At 32.2% G+C, this 20934-nt stretch overlaps 1 protein-coding gene across 3 annotated transcripts in view; it reads right to left on the reverse strand.

Annotated features, from left to right (window-relative positions):
- The window catches only part of CALCRL (calcitonin receptor like receptor), a 103302-nt gene extending 87788 nt beyond the window's left edge, over positions 1-15514 (reverse strand). For all 3 annotated transcript variants that reach the window (XM_081242418.1, XM_081242419.1, XM_081242417.1), the window contains exon 1: positions 15291-15514. The gene's annotated coding sequence lies outside the window, so the exon portion shown is untranslated. The remainder of the gene's footprint in view (positions 1-15290) is intronic.
- Between the last annotated feature and the right edge of the window lie 5420 nt (positions 15515-20934).

Raw genomic sequence — 20934 nt, forward strand, 5'->3', positions numbered from 1 at the left:
AGTGTGAGTCCTTACTTTGGAATCATGTACTTGTTATGGATCTGTGGATCAAAATATATAAAAACGCAATGTAATTCAGATAGGTCTGGAGTGTTGGGTGGGAGATGGAGATGCCTCACACAGCACGCATTTTAAATTTTTAAGTTTATTTCCTTTTGTCAGAATATTGTTAAGTTTAGACCCCTTTTAAGATTTCCCAGTTAAATCATAGTATATGTATGATTTAAACACTTTGTGAATTTTACAGATATGATTTAGGTGTGTGAATTCTATTTGACTTTAGGTTAGTTTCTTAGCTACATGGAGGGAATTTTGGAACACCAAAGATGAACAACCTGTGAATCAATGTATATGTGTGAGTATTTGTGTATGTGTGTGTGTGCGTGTGTGTGTACTTACCCCCGAGTCCAGTGAAAAAGGAAAGGGTCAGTAAAGTTGTATTTTGGATTATTACCAAGTTTCTAAGACTATTAAGTTATAATGATTCAGACATGGAAAATGTGCACCTCAAATCACAAAACTAATAATTCTCAAAGCCAGAATTAGAAGGGAAAGCAGTATATATCTTGCTATTTATGTGTAGCTCAGTGTGAATTTATACTTATTATTTCATTATTTAGAAAATTAATTGATTTAAACATCCTTGTTCACTCTTATTTTGTAACTGTAAATTTGAACCAAATCAGGTTATCACCTCTTATCTCACAATATGCAGTGTAAAGTAAAGAGAAAGTGGTTTTCAGAGCACATGAGACTCACTTAAGTATCACCTCCCTCTGTATGCTGAGCCACCCCAGATTGATTTGGTAGGTTTGGAATGAGCCAAGAGATTTGCAGTTAACCAAATAAGCTCTGCTGTTTTAAACATGGTATGATTAATGTAGCCCAATTTCTGGGCTCCCTTTAGAGAAACTATCCTAGACAGACTAAGATTTCCCAGTGGGTCAGTCTCTATGAAACCTCCCCTTTTAAAAGTAGAGTCATTATCTTGACTAATTGGGTCCAAGTCCTAGAACATGATTACCATCCAGGTAATCATGGAGGTGGTACCACCTGGTACCAGGAGGTGGTATTTTCTCCTCACAACTTCTTCATAAACACTCCTCACCTCTTATCAGAAGGAATAACCCTTAGGCTTAACACTCAACCCCATTCTTCAAACAAAAGAGCAGGTAAATTTTTCATATCCAAAATGTTATACCAAGCAGCTGGAGGGTATTTGTATACTAACTTTTGGTTCATGACCATGTATCCAAAGTACCTCCACATCTTAACGGATGCAGTTCAGTGTAGGATTTTTATTTCCTAACCTTTCTGGCAAATACTGTGTCTTATTGAACCAATTAATCTTCTCTTATAGCTTCTCCTTTTATCTTCTCCCTCTTTTCCTCTCTTTATTCTATTCACTCCCTTTTTCCTCTCTTTATTCTATTCACTCCCTTTTATTTTTCTGGTTTATTTTACTGATTAGCAACTCTTCACGGAGGTAATATTATATGAGAGGTATTACACATCCCTCACTGTGGCTTTATATCAGTTTTTTGACTCAGTAAACAATAACTACTAAGTTAATTACATTATTACAGTCATATATATTTTGGTCTCTGAATAAGAATTTTTCTGAATCTTTCCTATTCTCTGTTCTCCTGATTAGTCTCTAACTCCCTAATCTTGTTCCTTTCATTTCCAGTTTCATCAAGTTCTGGTTGAATCTCTAAACCTTTCACCTTGACAGACACAGTCACCAGGCCTGACATGGTTTTACTTCAAGGCAGAAAATTTAGGATTTCTATAGTTTTTAAATTATATGTTTAAAAATATGCAATTAAAAATTAAGATCCATGTAAACAAGGAGAGCACATCCACTCCTTTAGAAACAAATGAGGTGAGGACCTAGTAAGTAAGAGGAATTAGTTAAAATAGAACTAATCAGAGAATTGTTAGTGACGTTTGTGGACAACATCATGGATTACAAAATTGATTTATGGTCATATTCCATGCTATAGGCTAGCAAGCTATGCCTCTAGTGTAGAGACACTTTAACAGAGTCAAGGAGATCCAGTATATAAGAGCTGAAGAACTACTAAACACGATAATGAATTTTGTTCTATACCCTTAAATCCAATGTGCAATGAAGAGTCAATTATAATAATTAGTGAAACTCTTTTTTTTTTTTTTTTTTTTAGCAGTACACTGGCCTCTCACTGTTGTGGCCTCTCCCATTGTGTGTGGAGCACAGGCTCTGGACGCGCAGGCTCAGTGGCCATGGCTCATGGGCCTAGCCCCTCTGTGGCATGTGGGATCTTCCCGGACCGGGGCATGAACCCGTGTCCCCTGCATCGACAGGCGGACTCTCAACCACTGCGCCGCCAGGGAAGCCCTAGTGAAACTCATTTGACAGCAATTTTTTTAGACTTAATTTAGTATTAGACAATTATTCAGTCTTCAAAAGAGCTTTTTCATCCTGCAATTAACACCCTATTAGAAAAGGCTCTCAAGAATACATGGTACCTCTGCTGAATCTAGATTAGAGTAAACAAATGTTTTGGCACTGCCTTTTTCTGAACAGGACTACTGGGAGTACCCATTTTTCATTGTAGGGATTGATTCTAGCTTGAGAAAGTGTGAAGTGTCTCCACTTACTGTGAGAAATTAGTTATTTTTGCACTCCAATTTTAAGTGCAAAGTATTTGAACTGAAAATTCATTATTATTCTATTAATATGTAAAGCGTATTTTAAGTGCCCTTTCCACCATTTCATCAAGCCCATCTAGTTTCTAGACTAGAAACTGTCACATTTTGGTCTTTTAAAAGTTATTGTTGAGTTCAGCTTTATTTTATTATTATTGTTGTTGTTTTTAAGCTACTTGGGACAAAGAAAATGTAGAATATTGGATTGTCATGTTATATATAAACATACCAGAAATTAATTGAATGTAGAATAATTCTTAAAACAAATACAATATTTGTTAGGGTATTATTATCATTTATGTTTTGTAATAGTAACTTTATTATAAGTTTACCATTCGATAATACCACATTAAAGTCAGAAAGTTCAAGAAGACTTAAAGAAGAAGCTATTTCACAACTTACTTTTATGTTTTGAACAATACTTCATTGAGGACAGAGAGTTGTTTAATCCAAACTAGTTTGTTGCTTGTGGTTTAAAATCCAGTCATATTAGATAATATACTGAAGGACAGTAAAGTTACGACCTTGACACATTTTATACACATATATATTTTTTCTGAATACTATGGACATATGTTGAGAATTAGTCTTTTTCTCAAAGGAATAGTATTATTTCCCTGAATGATGTACATTCTAGACCCAGAAGAAAAACAAACTCAATAGTGATATTTCTAGGTGAATGAATGACTAACACCTGTTTTAAAAGAAAATAAAGTTAGCTTTATGTGTCTCAAACACATGGAGAATCTTAATTAGAAAAGAAAAGTATTGTTATAACATATGAGTTGTGTTAATTAAAAGATACATTTTGTGAAAATTCATCATTAGGCTTTCAAGGAAATCATGATTTTATTTAATGACAAGTATGTATTTTAATTTATAAAATAGTCCTTTGGCTTTAAGTTTAGAAAACTTTCAAAGCTATACAATGATGAAAGGGCATTGACAGTTGGCACTCTTTAAAATTATCCTTAAATATTTATAAATCAACACTTAAAAGCTTGATAAATTATAGATTTACAAATATGTAACTCTTCACTTATCAAACAGAGGGATAATTTTTTGTCAGTTAAACAGGATTTGTATTCTACCCTATATGCTTCATTAAAAGACTGATTTACTTTCTTTCAATTTCACTGCTAAGGTTTTTTTTCTCCTTCTATAGACATTTTAGTGCAATTGTCCAAAAAGGCAACAAGTAATGGAGGAAGACTTTTGTTGGGAGGCAACAGTGGGCAAGTCTGCCAGTTTCAACAAGAAATTCTGCCAATTTCAGCCATTGTTTGGTCATTTGGGGAAATGCTTCAACACTTTGTGTTAAAACACTGACCAGCCTTCTCATTTACCCCAGTTTGAAAGGTCATGCCTTGGAATTCAGTGAAACCTGAACACTAAATACATTACGGAAAGCATCTTTATTAATTTATTTTCTTTTACAAAGACAGTGAAGGGGTAAATATTAGGTTGACCTAAGAATAATGAAATGGTAATTAGCTTCTGAATATTTTCTCTTTGGCAATGTGTAGTGATTCTAACGCCTTCAAAATTTCAGCTCTGACATCTACTGTGTACTGCATACAAAATCACAGAGTTACTAGTTTTCTGTGGAGACTGGTAGAAAGAAACATATTCATCCATTTAATCATTTATTAAGCAATCTTTAGCACCTACTAGTGCAGGCACTTATTTAGGTGTTTAGGATATATTAGTGAAAAAAAATAGAAGTGCTTGTACTTGTAGAGCTTACATGTTAGTTGCATGGACAGAAAATAAATAAAAACAGAAAATATGTAAATTATAGTGGATGGTTTGTTGCAAGGTGATTGGTGTTATAAGAAAAAGCAAGAACATGCTAAAATAGCTAAAGATGAACAATAGGGTTGTGGTGGTATAGGTGTAGGTTTATCTTAAATAGTGATTAGTTTAGGCCCCATAGAAAAGTTTTTACTTGAGCAAAGACTACAGGGAGGAGAGGGACCTAGGCATATGGATATCTGGGAGAAAAGCATTCTATGCTCATTAAAAGAAACTCAGATAAGTTTTAATCCTTTCTTTGATAATGTGTTGACCTTCCCTTAAATTTATGCCAATTGATATCAGAAGTACTAGCAAGAAGTAAACTTGTCTGGAGGTGAAGGACTCACCAAAAGAAAGAAGAGCTACTAAAATCCGGAATCCAGGAACTACACGCCCACAAATAAGAACGATTAGCATTTTTTTTCATATTCAGGTGCTATAATGATGCATACATGATTAAGAGTAAAGGAGACAAAATAAACTTAGAAAGTTACTCAATTCATTCAAGTAAGTATTCCTTCACTAATTTCTATTATAATTTTGTATTAGTAAAGTAATATGATACACAGTGATCTTTGTTTTATTTATATATTTATCATTTATTGGCCATGCCATGCAGTTTGCGGGATCTTAGTTCCCCGACCAGGGATTGAATCTGGGCCCATGGCAGTGAAAACACGAGTCCTACCTACTGGACCACCAGGGAATTCCCTGACCTTTGTTTACTACAAATTTAATTCCAAGGAGTTAGTCAAATTGGAATTGATATACTGTGATAGTTCTCCAGATAGAAAAGCTTACACGTTGTATTTACAGACTGTTTCCCTTTTGTGATAATAAAATTATGCAGTTATGTGTGGAAGAAAAACATAGACCAAGATGTAGGACAATCCTTGAAGTCTAAATGATTTTGAGTAATTAGGAGCAGAGTGTTGTCTCAGTGTACAAATCTAATTTTTTTTTAGAGCACACGCTATTTCAAGACCTACATCATAGTTACACTTAACGAAACCCTCTGAAGACACACTGAGCTGGAGTCTCCTATTTCTAAGTTAGGATCCCATTGACTAGATCTATTTAGCTTATTCTAGCTTCTAGCTTCAGAAACTACATGTAACATTAAAAGTTTTTAACATGAAGTCTTTTATGGTATGTATGGTACTATAACTGAGAAAGTTGAGAACATGTAGCCTTAAATATGTAGTGTCATGGTATTAGAGTTGTGACAGTTAAGAACTTAGTGAACTGTGAGGTTTCAGGGTTAATCTGAAACACACAATTAGTGGATTTTTGAAGGATGTTTGAGTTATACAAAAACTCTAACATAAACTCTTTGATTTTGGTATATTTATTTATTTATTTATTTGTTATTATTTTATTTATTTATTTATTTATTTGCGGTACACGGGCCTCTCACTGCTGTGGCCTCTCCTGTTGCGGAGCACAGCCTCCGGACGTGCAGGCTCAGCGGCCATGGCTCACGGGCCCAGCCGCTCCAGGGCATGTGGGATCCTCCCGGACCGGGGCACGAACCTGTGTCCCCTGCATCAGCAGGCAGACTCTGAATCACTGTGCCACCAGGGAAGCCCGGTATATTTATTTTGAAGGAAGTAGGCTGGAATCTGGTTCATTAAATATGGACATATATTAATTTTATGATCAAAATATTTGGTAAGTCTTCTAATAATTTTTGAACTGATAGCATGGAGCACAGTACAGGAAATCCTTTTGGAAAGTGTATAATTAAGGAAGTTAATTCATGTGAAGAATTCAATTAATTAAAATATTAAACAATATTTAGGAAAATCATTTATGGATTACATCCCTCTCAGTTTGCTCTAGACCTTAAAACTTGCTCATATCTCATTTGAAGACCTTCCTGCTCAAATTAATGAAACCAAACATTCTTCAAACTTTATTCTTAATGATATCACTTTCTTTAACCACATTATTTTTGCCTAAAAAATGAACAATTTCTGCTACACGACCATGAAATTTGTGGTGGATTTAGATGCAAGGAAATCTTTCTGTTAAAATTTAAAATGTCAAAGTTATATCAGAAGCAGTTGAAAAGAAGATATTTCAGAATATCAAAGCACATACAATTGTGAGCTAAGTAGAATCCATTAGATTGCTCTTTATTTCAGTTTTTTTCTACTTTTACTCTATAACACAAGGTTTCTTAAATATAATAAATATATGCAGAAAATATCTGATTTATCATGTTTTGTCATTTTAGAAACACCCTAGTTAAGGCATTCAGTCCTGATCTTGGAACAAAATGAAAAATAGAGTGGCAGCCAGCAGTACAGCTTAAGAGTTAATCAGCACTGTCTTACACTGCACTGAGGTGGAGCTGATGTTGTCCAGACTCGGGGTCTTACCTTTAACGTGTAACATAGAGGCTGGCACACTGTGAGTGCTTTCTAAACTGAAGATCATGCTGTTTAACCCTAGCACCCCTAATATCAATAATGTCATAGTCACTGGGTTAAACTACAACTGTTCTCTGACAAGATTAAATTCTGGTGTGAGCAGAAATTTCCCCATATAAAATATATTGCAATGAGGACATATTTTAACTTGATAAGAGGAAGAGCGAATCTGGAAGATCCTGTGTGTATGTTATCTTTTTCTTAAAAAAGTGGAAACCTTATATCATTTCTCTTTACCCTCCCCCATTTATAATGTATTTTTATATTATAACGTATATTATAATATATTTCTTTTAAATATACCTTTAACGTACATTTAAGCCCATATCAGACTGCCTTACCACCTCCCTAAAAAAAGTCCTGAGTAACTAGAGAATATGAACCATGCTCATGGTTGGATAAGAACATTAAGGTCTCAGCTCTTGTCAGTTTAACTAGTGAATTCACTACAGTTCCAGTTATCATTCCAGAAGGAATTTTTGAAGAATTTCCCAAATCTAAAAATCTAAATAATTTTGGAGAAAAAAGAGTGAATATGGATGAATCCCCCTAACTAGTTATGATGGTTAATTTATGTGCTAACTTAGCTAGGCTATGGTGCTCAGTTGTTTGATCGAACACTAGTCTAGATGCTGCTGTGAAGGTATTTTGTAGAGGTGACTGACATCTACCATGAGACACTTTAAATGAAGGAGATGACCCTTGATAATGTGTGTGGGCCTCTTCCAGTCGGTGGAAAGCTTTAAGATTAAACACTGAGGTTTCCCAATAAAGAAAGAATTTTTCTTCAAGATTTTTTCCCATGCTACTCTCGACTATCGGAGGCCAGAAAGAAGCTGCTGAGTATTTGGTTTGGAGGAGGGTCCAAAGGTGTAGGTGTAGGTATAAAAACATCATGAATGGAGAAGGGTACAGAGAGGAGATAGAAAATTACCAATTGTGGATTCTACCTACTGTGTAGTTTTTTCCTAGAGCCCTGCAGTATTGCCCTCTAGTTGATGGAAATAATCTTATAAGCCATTTGTTTCTGAATGTTCATGTCTATTTTTTGAGTTCATAGGTACTTATAAAAGTATCTGAAGTAACTGAAAAATATATACATATAATTTACTTCATTCAGAAGAAAAATTGTCATTTGAATTAATTAGCAAGTTTCATACATGAGATCCAAGAACTCTTAATGGATCCATCAAAAAGGGAGATCCCATGAAAATCATGCAACTGTATGCAAAATGTGAGTCCCTATCAATGTAGATTAGTTGGTTTTGTTCTGGACAAAGAGTTTGTAGTTTTCATTATATTCTCAATATGGACAATAATTCATAAAATATTCAAAAACAGATTTTTAGAATAAATTATCTTAAACCAAAACTTAAATGAATGTTCACTATCCTATTGCACAAGTACTCTTTCATCCTATTTCTGAAATATAATACATAAGACAATATAAGTGTCTACCATTAGGCAGTAGTAAGAAGGCCCTGTAATAAAGACATTTTTACAAAAAGAAAATAACCACCAAAAACTTGGAGCCCTACAAATGAAGTTTAATTTGATCATTCTAAATGTTCTTTAAATTTTGAGTTTCTACAGCTGCTATAAGTAGTCAAAACTAAAAATTTCTTGACAAACATCTAAATTTATCTCTAATGTACCATATTCCACAAAATCCACATAACATAAATAAAGTTACTTTTATTATCTTATGTTAGAAGAAATTGAGTTTAAATCTGGTGGATCATTATGCTTATTCAACTTTGTGCAACATTAATAATAAGATCTAATAATAGATAATATATAATAGTGCAACAAAATAGTTAGGATTCAGAGTCATGGTAGATGTACGTGAAAATCAGAGCTTTATCAATGATATCATTTGACTTTGGGAACACCATGTACTTCATTGGGCTTCATGTGTAAAAGAAAGAAAAAAAAACAATAATTTCTGTATAATATACCTTTAAAATTCTTAGCATGAAGATACTTTTTAGGTGCTCAAGCTCTGTAGAAATGGTGATTAACAATGTCAGCTTTATTAGGTCTGGCACATATTATATGATGATGGCAAAGTGTGATCAGTCTAAAAACTGATTACAAATCACACTTGTTCACTCTCCCTGTCCTATGAAGAAGTTGTATTCTAATTGTCTGTATGTTGATTGTTTGGAATGAGCTTTTGCATAGACACAAGTTATGTCCTCAGTCTTGTTCACAAAAGATTTATGATGAGCACTAAAATGTGTTCGATACCTACTACGTGCCAAGCGCTGTGCTAAACATTTTCAATGTATTGTTTCTTGGATTCTTCACAAAACCTTATAAAGCAATGTGATTAATCACTTCCATTTTACAGAAGAGAAAGGGGAACTAAGAAGTGGTGAAGTTTGGGTTCATATGTGAATGACTTGAAGCCAAAGTCCATTAAGCTGCACTTCTCATACTTCATATGCACAGCTCATATTTCAGCTGTGGTATTGTAATTTTTTTCTTTTCATTTTTTTTTGCAATTGGTAAGAAAGCAGTGGGAAATAAAAACCTACTTAAAATGTAAACTTATGGACTAACCAGGAAACCCAAGATTATTTACTCTATCACTGTTTCGAAAGAATTTCAATTCACTCTATACTTAACTTAAGGTTCCAGGAACAACATCCCTTTGCAATAGGAATGATGAGATACCAGCCACCAATTGGAAAGGGAAGAAGAGTGGTTCAGGGCATGAGTCAGAATTTAAGTTCTGGTTTTGCCACTTGATAACCATATGACCTTTGGCACATTACTTAAGAGTTCTGTGCCTTGGTTTTGGAGTTTCTTACCTGCAAACAAAGATAATAATATTTGCTAGGGCTTTGGGGAAGATTAAATGGGTTTATACATGAGTAACTAATCATGTCCATAGCACATGGCAAACCCTCAAAGAAATTAGCTAAATCAGGAGCAGCAAGCCACCCTTTAAAAGGGGGTTCTCTTGTATGAGTGCAGTGTGGACAAATTCACCCATGCTGACTTCTGGTGGGAATGCTGCAGTAGGGAAGGCAGACTCTACTGTTTGAGGCAGAAAAAAAAAAGTTTTTGTCCCTCAGGGATATTAAGATAGATGCATCCAATAATGTATCCTTCATCCAATAATTCATCCTTACCTAATAATGTCAAGGACCAAAAAGCAAAGCTGACAATAAATATATTTACCTAAGTAAACCTGACAATTCCAAGATATTTTAGTTAGTTAACTGGGAGTTTAACGAAATTGTGTTTAACACATTTAAAATGTAGCAATATCCTTACTAAGTGTGATATGATTGTTGTCTAAAATGTACTCCATTCCAGGGAATTGCTTCAAACAACAACTATATCTAAATTTCTAAAACACGAATCCATAAGTTATATTTTTTGCCTTAGCTAATAAAGTATATTGGTATGTCCTAAAAACAAGATTTAAAACCAAAAAAAATTTCATTGAAAATAGATTTTTAAAGAAGGCATATGTAAATTGATTAATAAAATATGTAAGCATGTTACCCTAATATTAGATCTGCATTATTTAAGGAAAAACAAGTCTCCTATTTTGCCTCACATTTGAAAATAACAGAATTAAGAAAAAAAATCAACAGTTTTGTATTGATGACATTCTTTTCCCAGAGTTTTAATCCTCCTTATTTTCTGCTATAACATTACTTATTCTTCTCTAGTACTTACTGAAGTTCCAATTTTCCCTTCAAGTTATCCTTGGAAGGGAAGCAAAATTGAGGTTCATGCACAAATATCTGCATAATAATTGGTGTCAGGTTAACTAATGGTTATGGGTTCAAAATAATGCTCATTTGTAAAATGTATGAAATCAGTGCTTGGATATAAGACAAATTTATCTTAGTTTTGATTGATAAAACCAAGCTTATGTGTTCATGGATATGCTAATGACCCCCCAGCTGACTAAGCTGGAAGGAGAGGGGCACCTTGTAAACTAGCTAGCCGCCATTTCACTATATCACTGCTATTTAATATACCAAATGACATGCTCACAAGTCACTATGGCTTTATGAGAAGCACAATTGAGTTCAGGTTAACCTAAACCTAAATAGAGAAATAATGACAGATTTATACAAAAGTTTATGCCATATTAACATTTTTATCTAAAAAATATGTTCCATGTTAAAAGGAATAAGATTTCACTAAAAACTGGGCTCCATCCAACAACTTCAATAAAGTATAAAGCAATAGCCTCAATACCACAGGGTTAGGTTGGTTAATTGTTTATTTAGATTTATATTGGGTTGAGTTGAGTTTTTGTCCTTTTAATTGGTAGTAAGGTAGGAAACATATGATGCATTTAATTAAACCAGGAAGGAAGAAAAAGATTAAAACTTGTTTTATGTTTAAAAGTAAATACACTCTTTTGACCATTTTTGCAAATGACAATATATTGTGTTAGTTTTGTATAATACTGTTTCTTTTAAGTAAACTAATTTAAAGGAAAAAGAGGAAGAAACATGTTCTAGGAAAGTATTTGCAACTTATCATCTGATAATAATTCTGGTAACCTAATAAACATAGACCCTAACTCAGTTCACAGCCAGTGATTCCATTTTATTTTTTAACATTAAGAAGACTTTTATTGTATCTTTAAAATCCATTTCTTCATTTTTTTGTAAATAACATTAAATTAAAAAACTAATTTGATTTTAAGTTTACTCAAATATGGAAAAATACAGATTATTTGATCTAATCTGATTTAATGAACAATATTACAATCCAAATTAGACATGAGAAAATAATAATCTGGGTTTATTGAGGACAAAAAGTTTAAATTATTTAAATTGGAATGGCAATTGGACATATAAAGTATATTTCCTATTATTTAAATGGGTTTTGTTGATTTAATTATCATATATCTAATCATATGCTCTTTTTTCTTAAATCACACTAGTTCAATATTTATATTCCAAATTTTACAATTAAATGTATTCTATATTATTTTTTCAATTTTACACTAATTAAGGCTGTATACCTTCAAAATTATAAACCAACTTATAAGTAGATAAACTAAAATTAAGGTGTAAAAACTATCCAGTTACTTTGAGTTGCATAACTACTATTGAGGAAAGAATTTGGGCAGATATGATTGTCCATATGAATAAATGGGAAAATGATCGAGATATCTGGTTAGTATATAGACCTTGTGTTTCTGGTTAAGTATTTGTTTTCCATCTAATTGCATCAGAACATTTTCTGATATTAAATGAGAGAATTTCTTAAATTTAATAGTGCAGCATGGTAGTAGTACTTTGGTAGAGAAAGAGAGATTTCCTAAGAAATTATAAACATTTATATAGTGCATCCATGGACTTCAAAACCAGACACAGACAAATCTTTTAAATAGATGTGTACTGATTTTCCATCTTATGTATATTCTCTGATAGTCTAAGTCAAGAGCTAAGAGGTACTACAAGTCAAGAACTAAGAGATACTACACTCTTTGAGTGTCATCTTTAACACTGTTGCAATGATGTATCTTATGTTTATGGTTTAAAAGCTTCTCTGAATCCTAAACAAAGATATGGAATAAAGCCAAAAAGACTCAAATAATGTCCTTTAAATATATTTGTTTTCTGAAATGTTGACACCATTATCATGGTATCTCTAAAAACAATTATTTTTTCAAGCTGTGTTCAAAGTCATACATAGAGTATGAAATAAGTTTTGTTTAGTGAATGCATATTTAGATCTTTAAAAAGTTTATTTTAATTGTTCTATAGCAGTCTCTAAGGCAATTCTTAAAAATTAACTAACTATCAAATTTTAACCATGGAATTAAAGGTTGAAAACAAAATATTGTTATAATGGTTACAAATATCTAAATTAGAAATATGTAATAATGCTATAAACTGAATTCTGATTAGTTTTTATGTGTTTATCAAAGAATTTTTCCACATTAACATAAAGCTTATAAGGTAAACTTTTGTCTTAATATTATTTTGAATTTTTTACTGAAGTAAATATCTGTCATGCATAAAATAATGATAAAATATGTACAGGTTAATGTGTAGGTTCTCAGAGTATACTAGAGTGTTGACTCCATTTAAACTTCAGTATGTCCTAGGCATCACCAATGAGTAAAGTACATATACCTTGGCCATTCATTTAACATAGTTTTTAAAATTGCAGACCCAGTTCTAATTTCTATTTAATTTTTTGTTATTCATTTTTTTCAAAGTGAATGAATGCTCTTATATATGCTAAAAATTTACATATTTTAACTAACAAAATAATATTTTGGCATATGCCAAAATATACTGGGGAAAAAAGAACTTGTAGCAATAACCAAAAGCATATTCTTAAAGATATCTAAATATTGCAGGTAGAACATATTTTTTGCTCACATTACCCCTGTGATTTCTCAATTCTGTATTTTTATCTTACATATTTAGAACTGTAATTAGGTTCTGTGTATTGATTTTATGATCCTACAGGGTAATATCATCCAGAAAAGTAAATTAATTCTTAATGGCTGAAAGCATGCACTGATGCTCTGATATTCTCTTACCATTAAAGAAAGCAAACTGTAGAATTTAATAATATGAATTCTTATTTCAGACTTTCAATTATTTTCTCAAATAATAAACTTTTGCCAAATGACCCTCAATATTCGTTGCTTAGTGTTTTTCCACAGTATTTTTTGAAAATAAAGATTATAAACCATACTATTAGAATAGTTACATAAATAAATTAAATTATTTTAATAATTTAAAGAAAATTATGGGGTTTTGGCTAGCAATTAAATAAAGATTAGAGAATTTGAGGGAGTTCCTTATTATAAAATACAATATTAATGTAATACCTCCTTGTAAGAAAATAATCTAAATGAAAAACAATGTTATTTTAATTTTTGTTACCAACCCATGGCACTGGTGGGTTCGGCATTTAATGTGTTCTTTCCATTTCTTCCCCTAATTATCTAATGGCTATTTACAAAGTCACATTCTAAAAACACTATCTATTTCCAAAAATGTGTCAGGGAACTCAGTACAATTAATGAATGACAGGAGATAGGAAACCAGCCATAATATTTTTAAAGAATCACAAAAATAAGACTTAATTGAACTTTCCATTATTTAGAGAAATGTGTGGAAAAACTGAGTAGAAAATTATGAAGGAATTACTCAAAATGTGTTGGTAGTCCACCGTTAATGTGCCAGATTATGGGTGATTAAGTACAGGATTTCTCCACTGAAGGATATTTTGCAGATTATAATTTCACTTAGGTAAGAAAATATATTAAAGTTATGTCAATTAATATAATTTGAACCCAAATCTGACATTTAATTTTTCTTAGCAACAAATTTGTCATGTCTCTATACCAACAACTTATTAAGTAGATACTAGTTTCTTAAATTGTCCAGGACGGTCTGTACTGTTGAAAGAAGCATTAACAGATGATTCATCTCAACATTTCAGTAAGTTTTATCCTGGAAATTCTTTTTTTAATACATACTTTAATTTCCCTGTTTAATTATCTGATATATCTATTTGGGAAATATTTTATTACTTTTCTTTACCCACGGTTATCTCAGTATCACACCCTCCCCGAAAAAGCTTGCAGAGGGATACCAGACAAATGGAAGTAACACATTCTATTAGCTTAAGAGCTTGGAAATTAGAGTTAATATAGAAATATCAACATTTTCTCAACCCTAGTTGTTTTTTTCCTTTGTTGCCCACCCCATGATCCAATACAGCGGAAACAGTTCAGAGTTAGTAAAAGAGATACTTAGACACATCTGGCAACAGCGAACAATGAAAATTCCATTAGTTCAATACTTAGAGATGTATGTGTAAATAGGGGTGAGTGGCAAATAGAAGACAAATATAATAAATCCAAAGTGATTCCTTTTCTTTTTATTCTCCATCGTGTTCAGCTACAGAGTGAGACTCCGAGACCCCCATAAGTAGTTATTCTTTCACCCCCTTTTTAGAATACTGATTATATGGAAAGTTTAAAGATCTTCCTGGGGGAAAAATGTTTTCCAGCTGTCAAAATTTAAGCTTAGCTAATAGTAGAGCTAAGTTTAAAAAGCATTGTTCCCTGATCAAGATATTTGCTCAAAAGTGTGCCTTTTAATCCATTTAGATGTTTTATTACTTCCTAAATTTATTTTTCTAGAATATCACTGTACATAATATTATCTAGTAATAATAGGTATTGTGTACATCTTGGGGAGATATACTCTCATTTTTCTAACATGTGAAATAAATGAGAATTGTTTCAACATAATTTCAATGTCACTAACTAAACTCTATAGTAGAAACATTGTCAAACTACATGAGAATACGACTCCGAATAAATATATTTATTTTGAATAATGCACTTACCCAGCACAGCTCCTAAGGAAATTCTTGGTGAAATATTCTTAGGATGGAATTTGATTTTCTGAGATTCCGCAGAAGAAATGTACCCCCAGACAAGGTGCGGAAGGGTGAAAGCTTTGCAGTGTAACCCTGCAGGCAGGGTGAGGTCCAGTTAGCAGAGCTTGATGATCTAAAGCAGGAGGTGACACTCTCTGCTGGAGAGAGAGGGTTGTTCTGAGTAGATTGGAAGGGTTGTCACATTGTATGTGCTCAGCAGCAGAAGGGAAACATCAGAGCTTCCTGTTACATCACTCTGACCCCGCCTGCAGTTAGTGTTAGGTTACTTTCTTTCTCAAATGGCATACCCCAGGAAAGCAGCACTCCTTTTTCATTCTGAGACAAGAGCAAGAAGCAGCCTGAACAGACAGAGATCATATGCTGTATGAACACATTGTTAGCAGCAAAAGCTGGCTGGATTTCACCTTGACTGAGTTCTGTTAGAACTTGTCAAACAGAGATGCCTATGATTTGAAGGAAATCTGAACATAGTATTCTGCTCAAAGAATTAAAGGAATTAGGAAGTGTGTGTGTGTGTGTGTGTGTGTGTGTGTTGAATTATACTTTACAAAGCATCAAGGGAATTTTTAAATCTAACATGTTTTTCTTCATAAAGGAACACAGAAAAGTAATAACTATTTTTCCCTCATAATTAGTTCTGTGATCTAACTCTTGTTAATTTGGATCTCTGATAATCAGAGCTATTTCCTGATCCGTTTTCCACAATTAAATGATGAAACTCTATCCTGTAGGTTTTTGAACATTTTTTAAATTTTGTTCATGACATAGATATGTGTATGTGTCATAACCAAAATCATTGTGTGTGTATCTGTTGTGTGTGTATACATATACATACATAATTATTTTTCATTATATATAAATATATATCTTAGAGAAAATAACCTTTTGAGAACGTGTTTATAAATTTAAAATAATTGCACATATTTAAAAATATTTGACTTGATTGTTATTACCTATGAAATAAAAGAGTAATTAATACCACTACACTTATACCTCAAAATAGCCTTTAAAAAATGCCGATAATTTGTAGACTTAAATTATGAAACAAGGTAAAATATGTAACATACTTTAATGTTTTAGAAAAAGTTTTGCCTCAAAACATAAGTTTATTCTAAATGTGTTTAATAAATCATTGAATGTTATCAGGGGAGAAAGTTTTAAATTTGAAATGAACTTTTCTTTTGACAATATGGTGTATGTGTGAGATAAAACAACAATAATAATTTCTGAAATCTAAACAGCACTAAAAGTCACTTATCTGGGCATCAATTTTCTATCTGTAAACTAGAAGAGATGTATCAAAGAATATCTAAAATCCATATACTTTTAACACTTTCAATCAACAAATTAAGTAACATTTAGAAATACATATGATATGATGATGATTACTCAATTCTTAGTAAATCTGAGATCAGAGGCAGTGAAATATTGGTATGTTACTGCAATTCCAGAACAAAATGAGATTCTCATATTCCTTGTAGAATAACAAAAGAGGACCAGGCAACATAAATTAAAGAGAATTCACGTATTTTAAACACTATGTTCCTGCTGACACTTTTATTACTTGGAAGAAACTTATTACACAATTGTTGATCTTAAGATCAATAAGATCAAGGTTGATAAAAATAAATACATATAAAAATTGGATACATACTAATCTCTATCAAAGTTATAAAGCTTGTAAGAAATTAACTTATACCTATTTGGTTATTGAGAAATAGAAAATAACCATAGGTTGCAAGTTTACAGAATATTGTCATTTCCAGTTAAGGCTAGATTTTGCTTTGCATTGAGAGGCTGCTGAGATATACTTCTTTTTGAGTTATTTCTTTCCGCCCATGAGAAGAAAAGCTAATGTTGCAGATTATGACCGACTCAACAAAAAATGGTTCTTTAATCAGAATACTGACGTGGATATTGCCAGGTGAAAGCTTTACTGAATTCTGCTGTGGAGTGAATACACTAAGGGAACCACTAAGAAGAAATACAAAGCACTGGGACTGGACCAAGAGACATGAGATTCCAGTCCTGGTTCTGATACTTTCTAATGTGACCTTTGACAAAACATTTTATGTCTTGCTGTTCCCATCTTAAAATTCAGAGCAGAATCAAATACTAGACTTTAATACGTGCCTGAATGATTACTGTCCATGTCTTCTGATCTCTCATGCTTGGCATATCATCTGACTCCTAGTAAGAGATCAAAATATAGCTTTTGAATTTAAGTTATAAAAAACTAAAACTTTTGCCAATAAGTTTGCAAAAGTACTAATATTTTTTCTTCAAGAGTCATTGATTTCATTTGTCCAACACTAGTAAAGTCTAGGGAATAAAAAAAATCTATGCTTTGGACTTATGTCCTAAGAATCTGAAACCAACCCTGTTTCTCCTCTACTATACATCATCTTTCTCCTTTACTAATACTACACTAAATGGGAAGGCTAATAGAGGTTATAGTATTTATATTTAAATTATTGTTCAGGCACATGGTTATACTCCATGAAGTCCCTTGGATAATTTTTATTAGTTATCATTTAAAAGCCTTATTTAGAAATAACAGGCAAACTGCATCCCACTAATCAGATTCTAAGTTGCCATTTTATAAACTCCAGATGAAACAAATGGCATGAGGACTTTCAGGGAGCCACCCTTGGTATGAAGGGACAGGTGAAAAGATGGATCTCAACACTGAAACATGAAAAGAGGTATTTGGAAAAAATGCAGTAGAACAAAGTGAAAGCATTTCAATAATCATTGAGGTGATTTTTAACCAGTGAGGCATTAATCAATATATTAATTTAGCCTTATGTATTTTATTTATAAAATAATTTTTTTCCAGAACAGATGATTAAAGACACTTGCAATCATTTAATAAGTGATCAAACCTATATTTTGAGCTAGATACTGTACTAGCTGTGTTGGGGAATTAAGAAAAAATAGGATGTATTCTGTTATCTAGTTGTTTACAGCATAGATTGACTAGCACATGAGGAATCAAGTGCCAAATTCTCTGCAATTAACAACTAATGTTGCAAACGCAGAGTCTAGATGTAACCATGCAGAACACTGTCAATAAGGTTTTCTATAGAACTCAGGAATGATGTACAATGCAGAATGAAATATATAATAATAATTAGTCATGCTTGCCCATTTCAGAATCCTACACGCAGATTTGTGCCTACATTTGTGGTCCCATGTAAGGCACATGAGAGCCGTAGTCCACCAGTAATGAGTACCAATTACCATGTGAAATGCACTTTGACTAACACTCAGGAGGAGGCTATCTCAAAATATCTGGATTACTGTTTATATTATTTGACTAACTTAGTCAAATTAGACCAAAAATGTAGTTTGGGTTGAACTGACCACTTATTTTGAATTCGTGTGGCTACTGCCTTGGAGCATAGTTCTGTCACAAACAATACAAAACAAAACACTTTTAAATGAAACATATGAACAGACTGTCCTTGGTGAGGGTGCAAGAAAGAACTTTAAAAATTATTTCTATGAAGTTTTTCAGGTATTATGTTGTGAATTAATAATTCCTCTGTGTTCTCAGTTGTCTAAAAGTCATTACTTACACTCAGAAAATTTATGCATCAACAAAATTATGTATACCATGCATTGTTTAAAATGAACCAATAATTTGGGGAGAAACACACAATTTTTATAATCTTTAAATCAAAAAAATCCTGGTAAGGAAGTTGACCTGACCTTCTATCATTTTACTTAAATTGCTTAGCATTTTTCAAGTTATTTTATTACTAAATGAATTGCATTTAGTAGAAGGACCCAGATCTGATGGCTGAGCCATTGAAAGTGAATATGCTATTTTCCATTATTAAAACCAAAGGGCTGATTTCACTCTAATTATATACATATTTTATCATTTCAAGGAGATCTTGATGTTGTTTGTAAAATATTTACTATAAATACAAATTTGAAAAGAACAGAAAACTTTAAATTTGAAGTGAGTACCATGACATCAGGTCAATATATGGATAAATAAAACTATTTTACTAGCTTATATAGAGTATTTCTTTTAGTATTTTATAATGTGTTTCCCCAAGAAAGTCAAACAACGTATCAGTAACAATTGGCTACAAACCTGCCTATTCTTTTCATTGATTCTTATGAAGTTCTCATGGATTTGGATCTTCTAAGGAACTCAATATTTTCTTATAGATATTAATGAGTGTTTGAGCCTCTCCTCCTCCAAAAGGTCTAACCGTTGCTAGAATTAAAAGCTAAGACTAGCAAATGAGATATGTCATGGACTAATTAAAAATTAATTTTAAAATACAATAAAATTATAAATGCTCACAAAATGAACTTCCTGAGGATGATGTCCCCTAAGCAGGGTGATCATGTGCCCCAGTTTGCTAGGGCAGTTCCAGTTTATATATTTATATTCAAAAGTGTCCTGGTTTGGATGAAAAATTACATATGGTCACCCTAGCTATACTTACCCATATTGCACTGACAAGTGGTACATAAATACTGAGAGTGAGTAATTCATCTGGGAAACTTGAATCGCTTTTCCCAGAAGAGTTTAAAATAGTTCTTATTTCTAGGATAGTATTAGTTGGCATTGAAAAAGATGCCCTTTTCATCTCTGGATATGTATTGTGAACTTATTCTGAAATGCTTCTTATTTGCTGAATATCCATCTTCATTGTGAAAATAAATAGTTTATTTAATTTTGTGTTTATGCATGTTGACCTAAGCAACACTTGATTAAGTGACCACATCTTACATTTTACTTAAAAATTTAATTATTAAGTTCTAAGAATGCCAAATAGTATGAATGTTTTCCCAGTACAGACTATTTTATTCAGCTATTGTCATATTTATATAACTTATAAAATTATTAGCAATTTATATTTTCTTTTCATTAATTTATTTGTGTTTAACATCACTCTTATCATACACAGTGAAAGCTTTTAAATATAAAGTAGTGTGGAACTATATATAATGCATATATTAAAGAATAATGCAATGTATTTGCCTAAGAATTCTTAACACCCTTGAGAAAGTATCATTTTTTTTTATACTTAGCTTGAGGAGTTGTGTATCTACAGTCTCATCCTGCCATCTAGTGTTAAACATTCTCAAATTGCCAAAGTTGCTCTCTTAAGTGAAATAATAATGGAATTCTGTCCTTTTTTCTTTAAATAAAAATCCCAATAACTAGGGAAGACTTCTAAGAAAACAATCTGATGCACATGATGACTAGAGTTATAGTGGGGAGGTACTTATTTTAGACTATACAATTAAAATATCCTTTTATATACAGTAAAAAGAATATGTACTTCATACAGTATTTAGATGCAAAGGCAAACAATCATTAAATAAATGTTAAAACATAAGTGAAACATTACAAATTAAAATGACATACCACCTTTTTTCTTCTAATGAATGTACATATCACATATATGTAACATACATATATTTAAATATTTGAAATGATCTAAAGCTAGACAACTCTGAAGCCTATGGCTACGTTAAAGTGGATTAACTCCTACATATCTGATCAGGAATACAAATCAGATTTTCAAAAGCTCACAACAGAGTGAAAAGTGTCTTTCAC

This window comes from Mesoplodon bidens (assembly GCF_964165515.1).
Source record: "Mesoplodon bidens genome assembly, chromosome: 8".
In the NCBI taxonomy this organism is placed as follows: Eukaryota; Metazoa; Chordata; class Mammalia; order Artiodactyla; family Ziphiidae; genus Mesoplodon; species Mesoplodon bidens.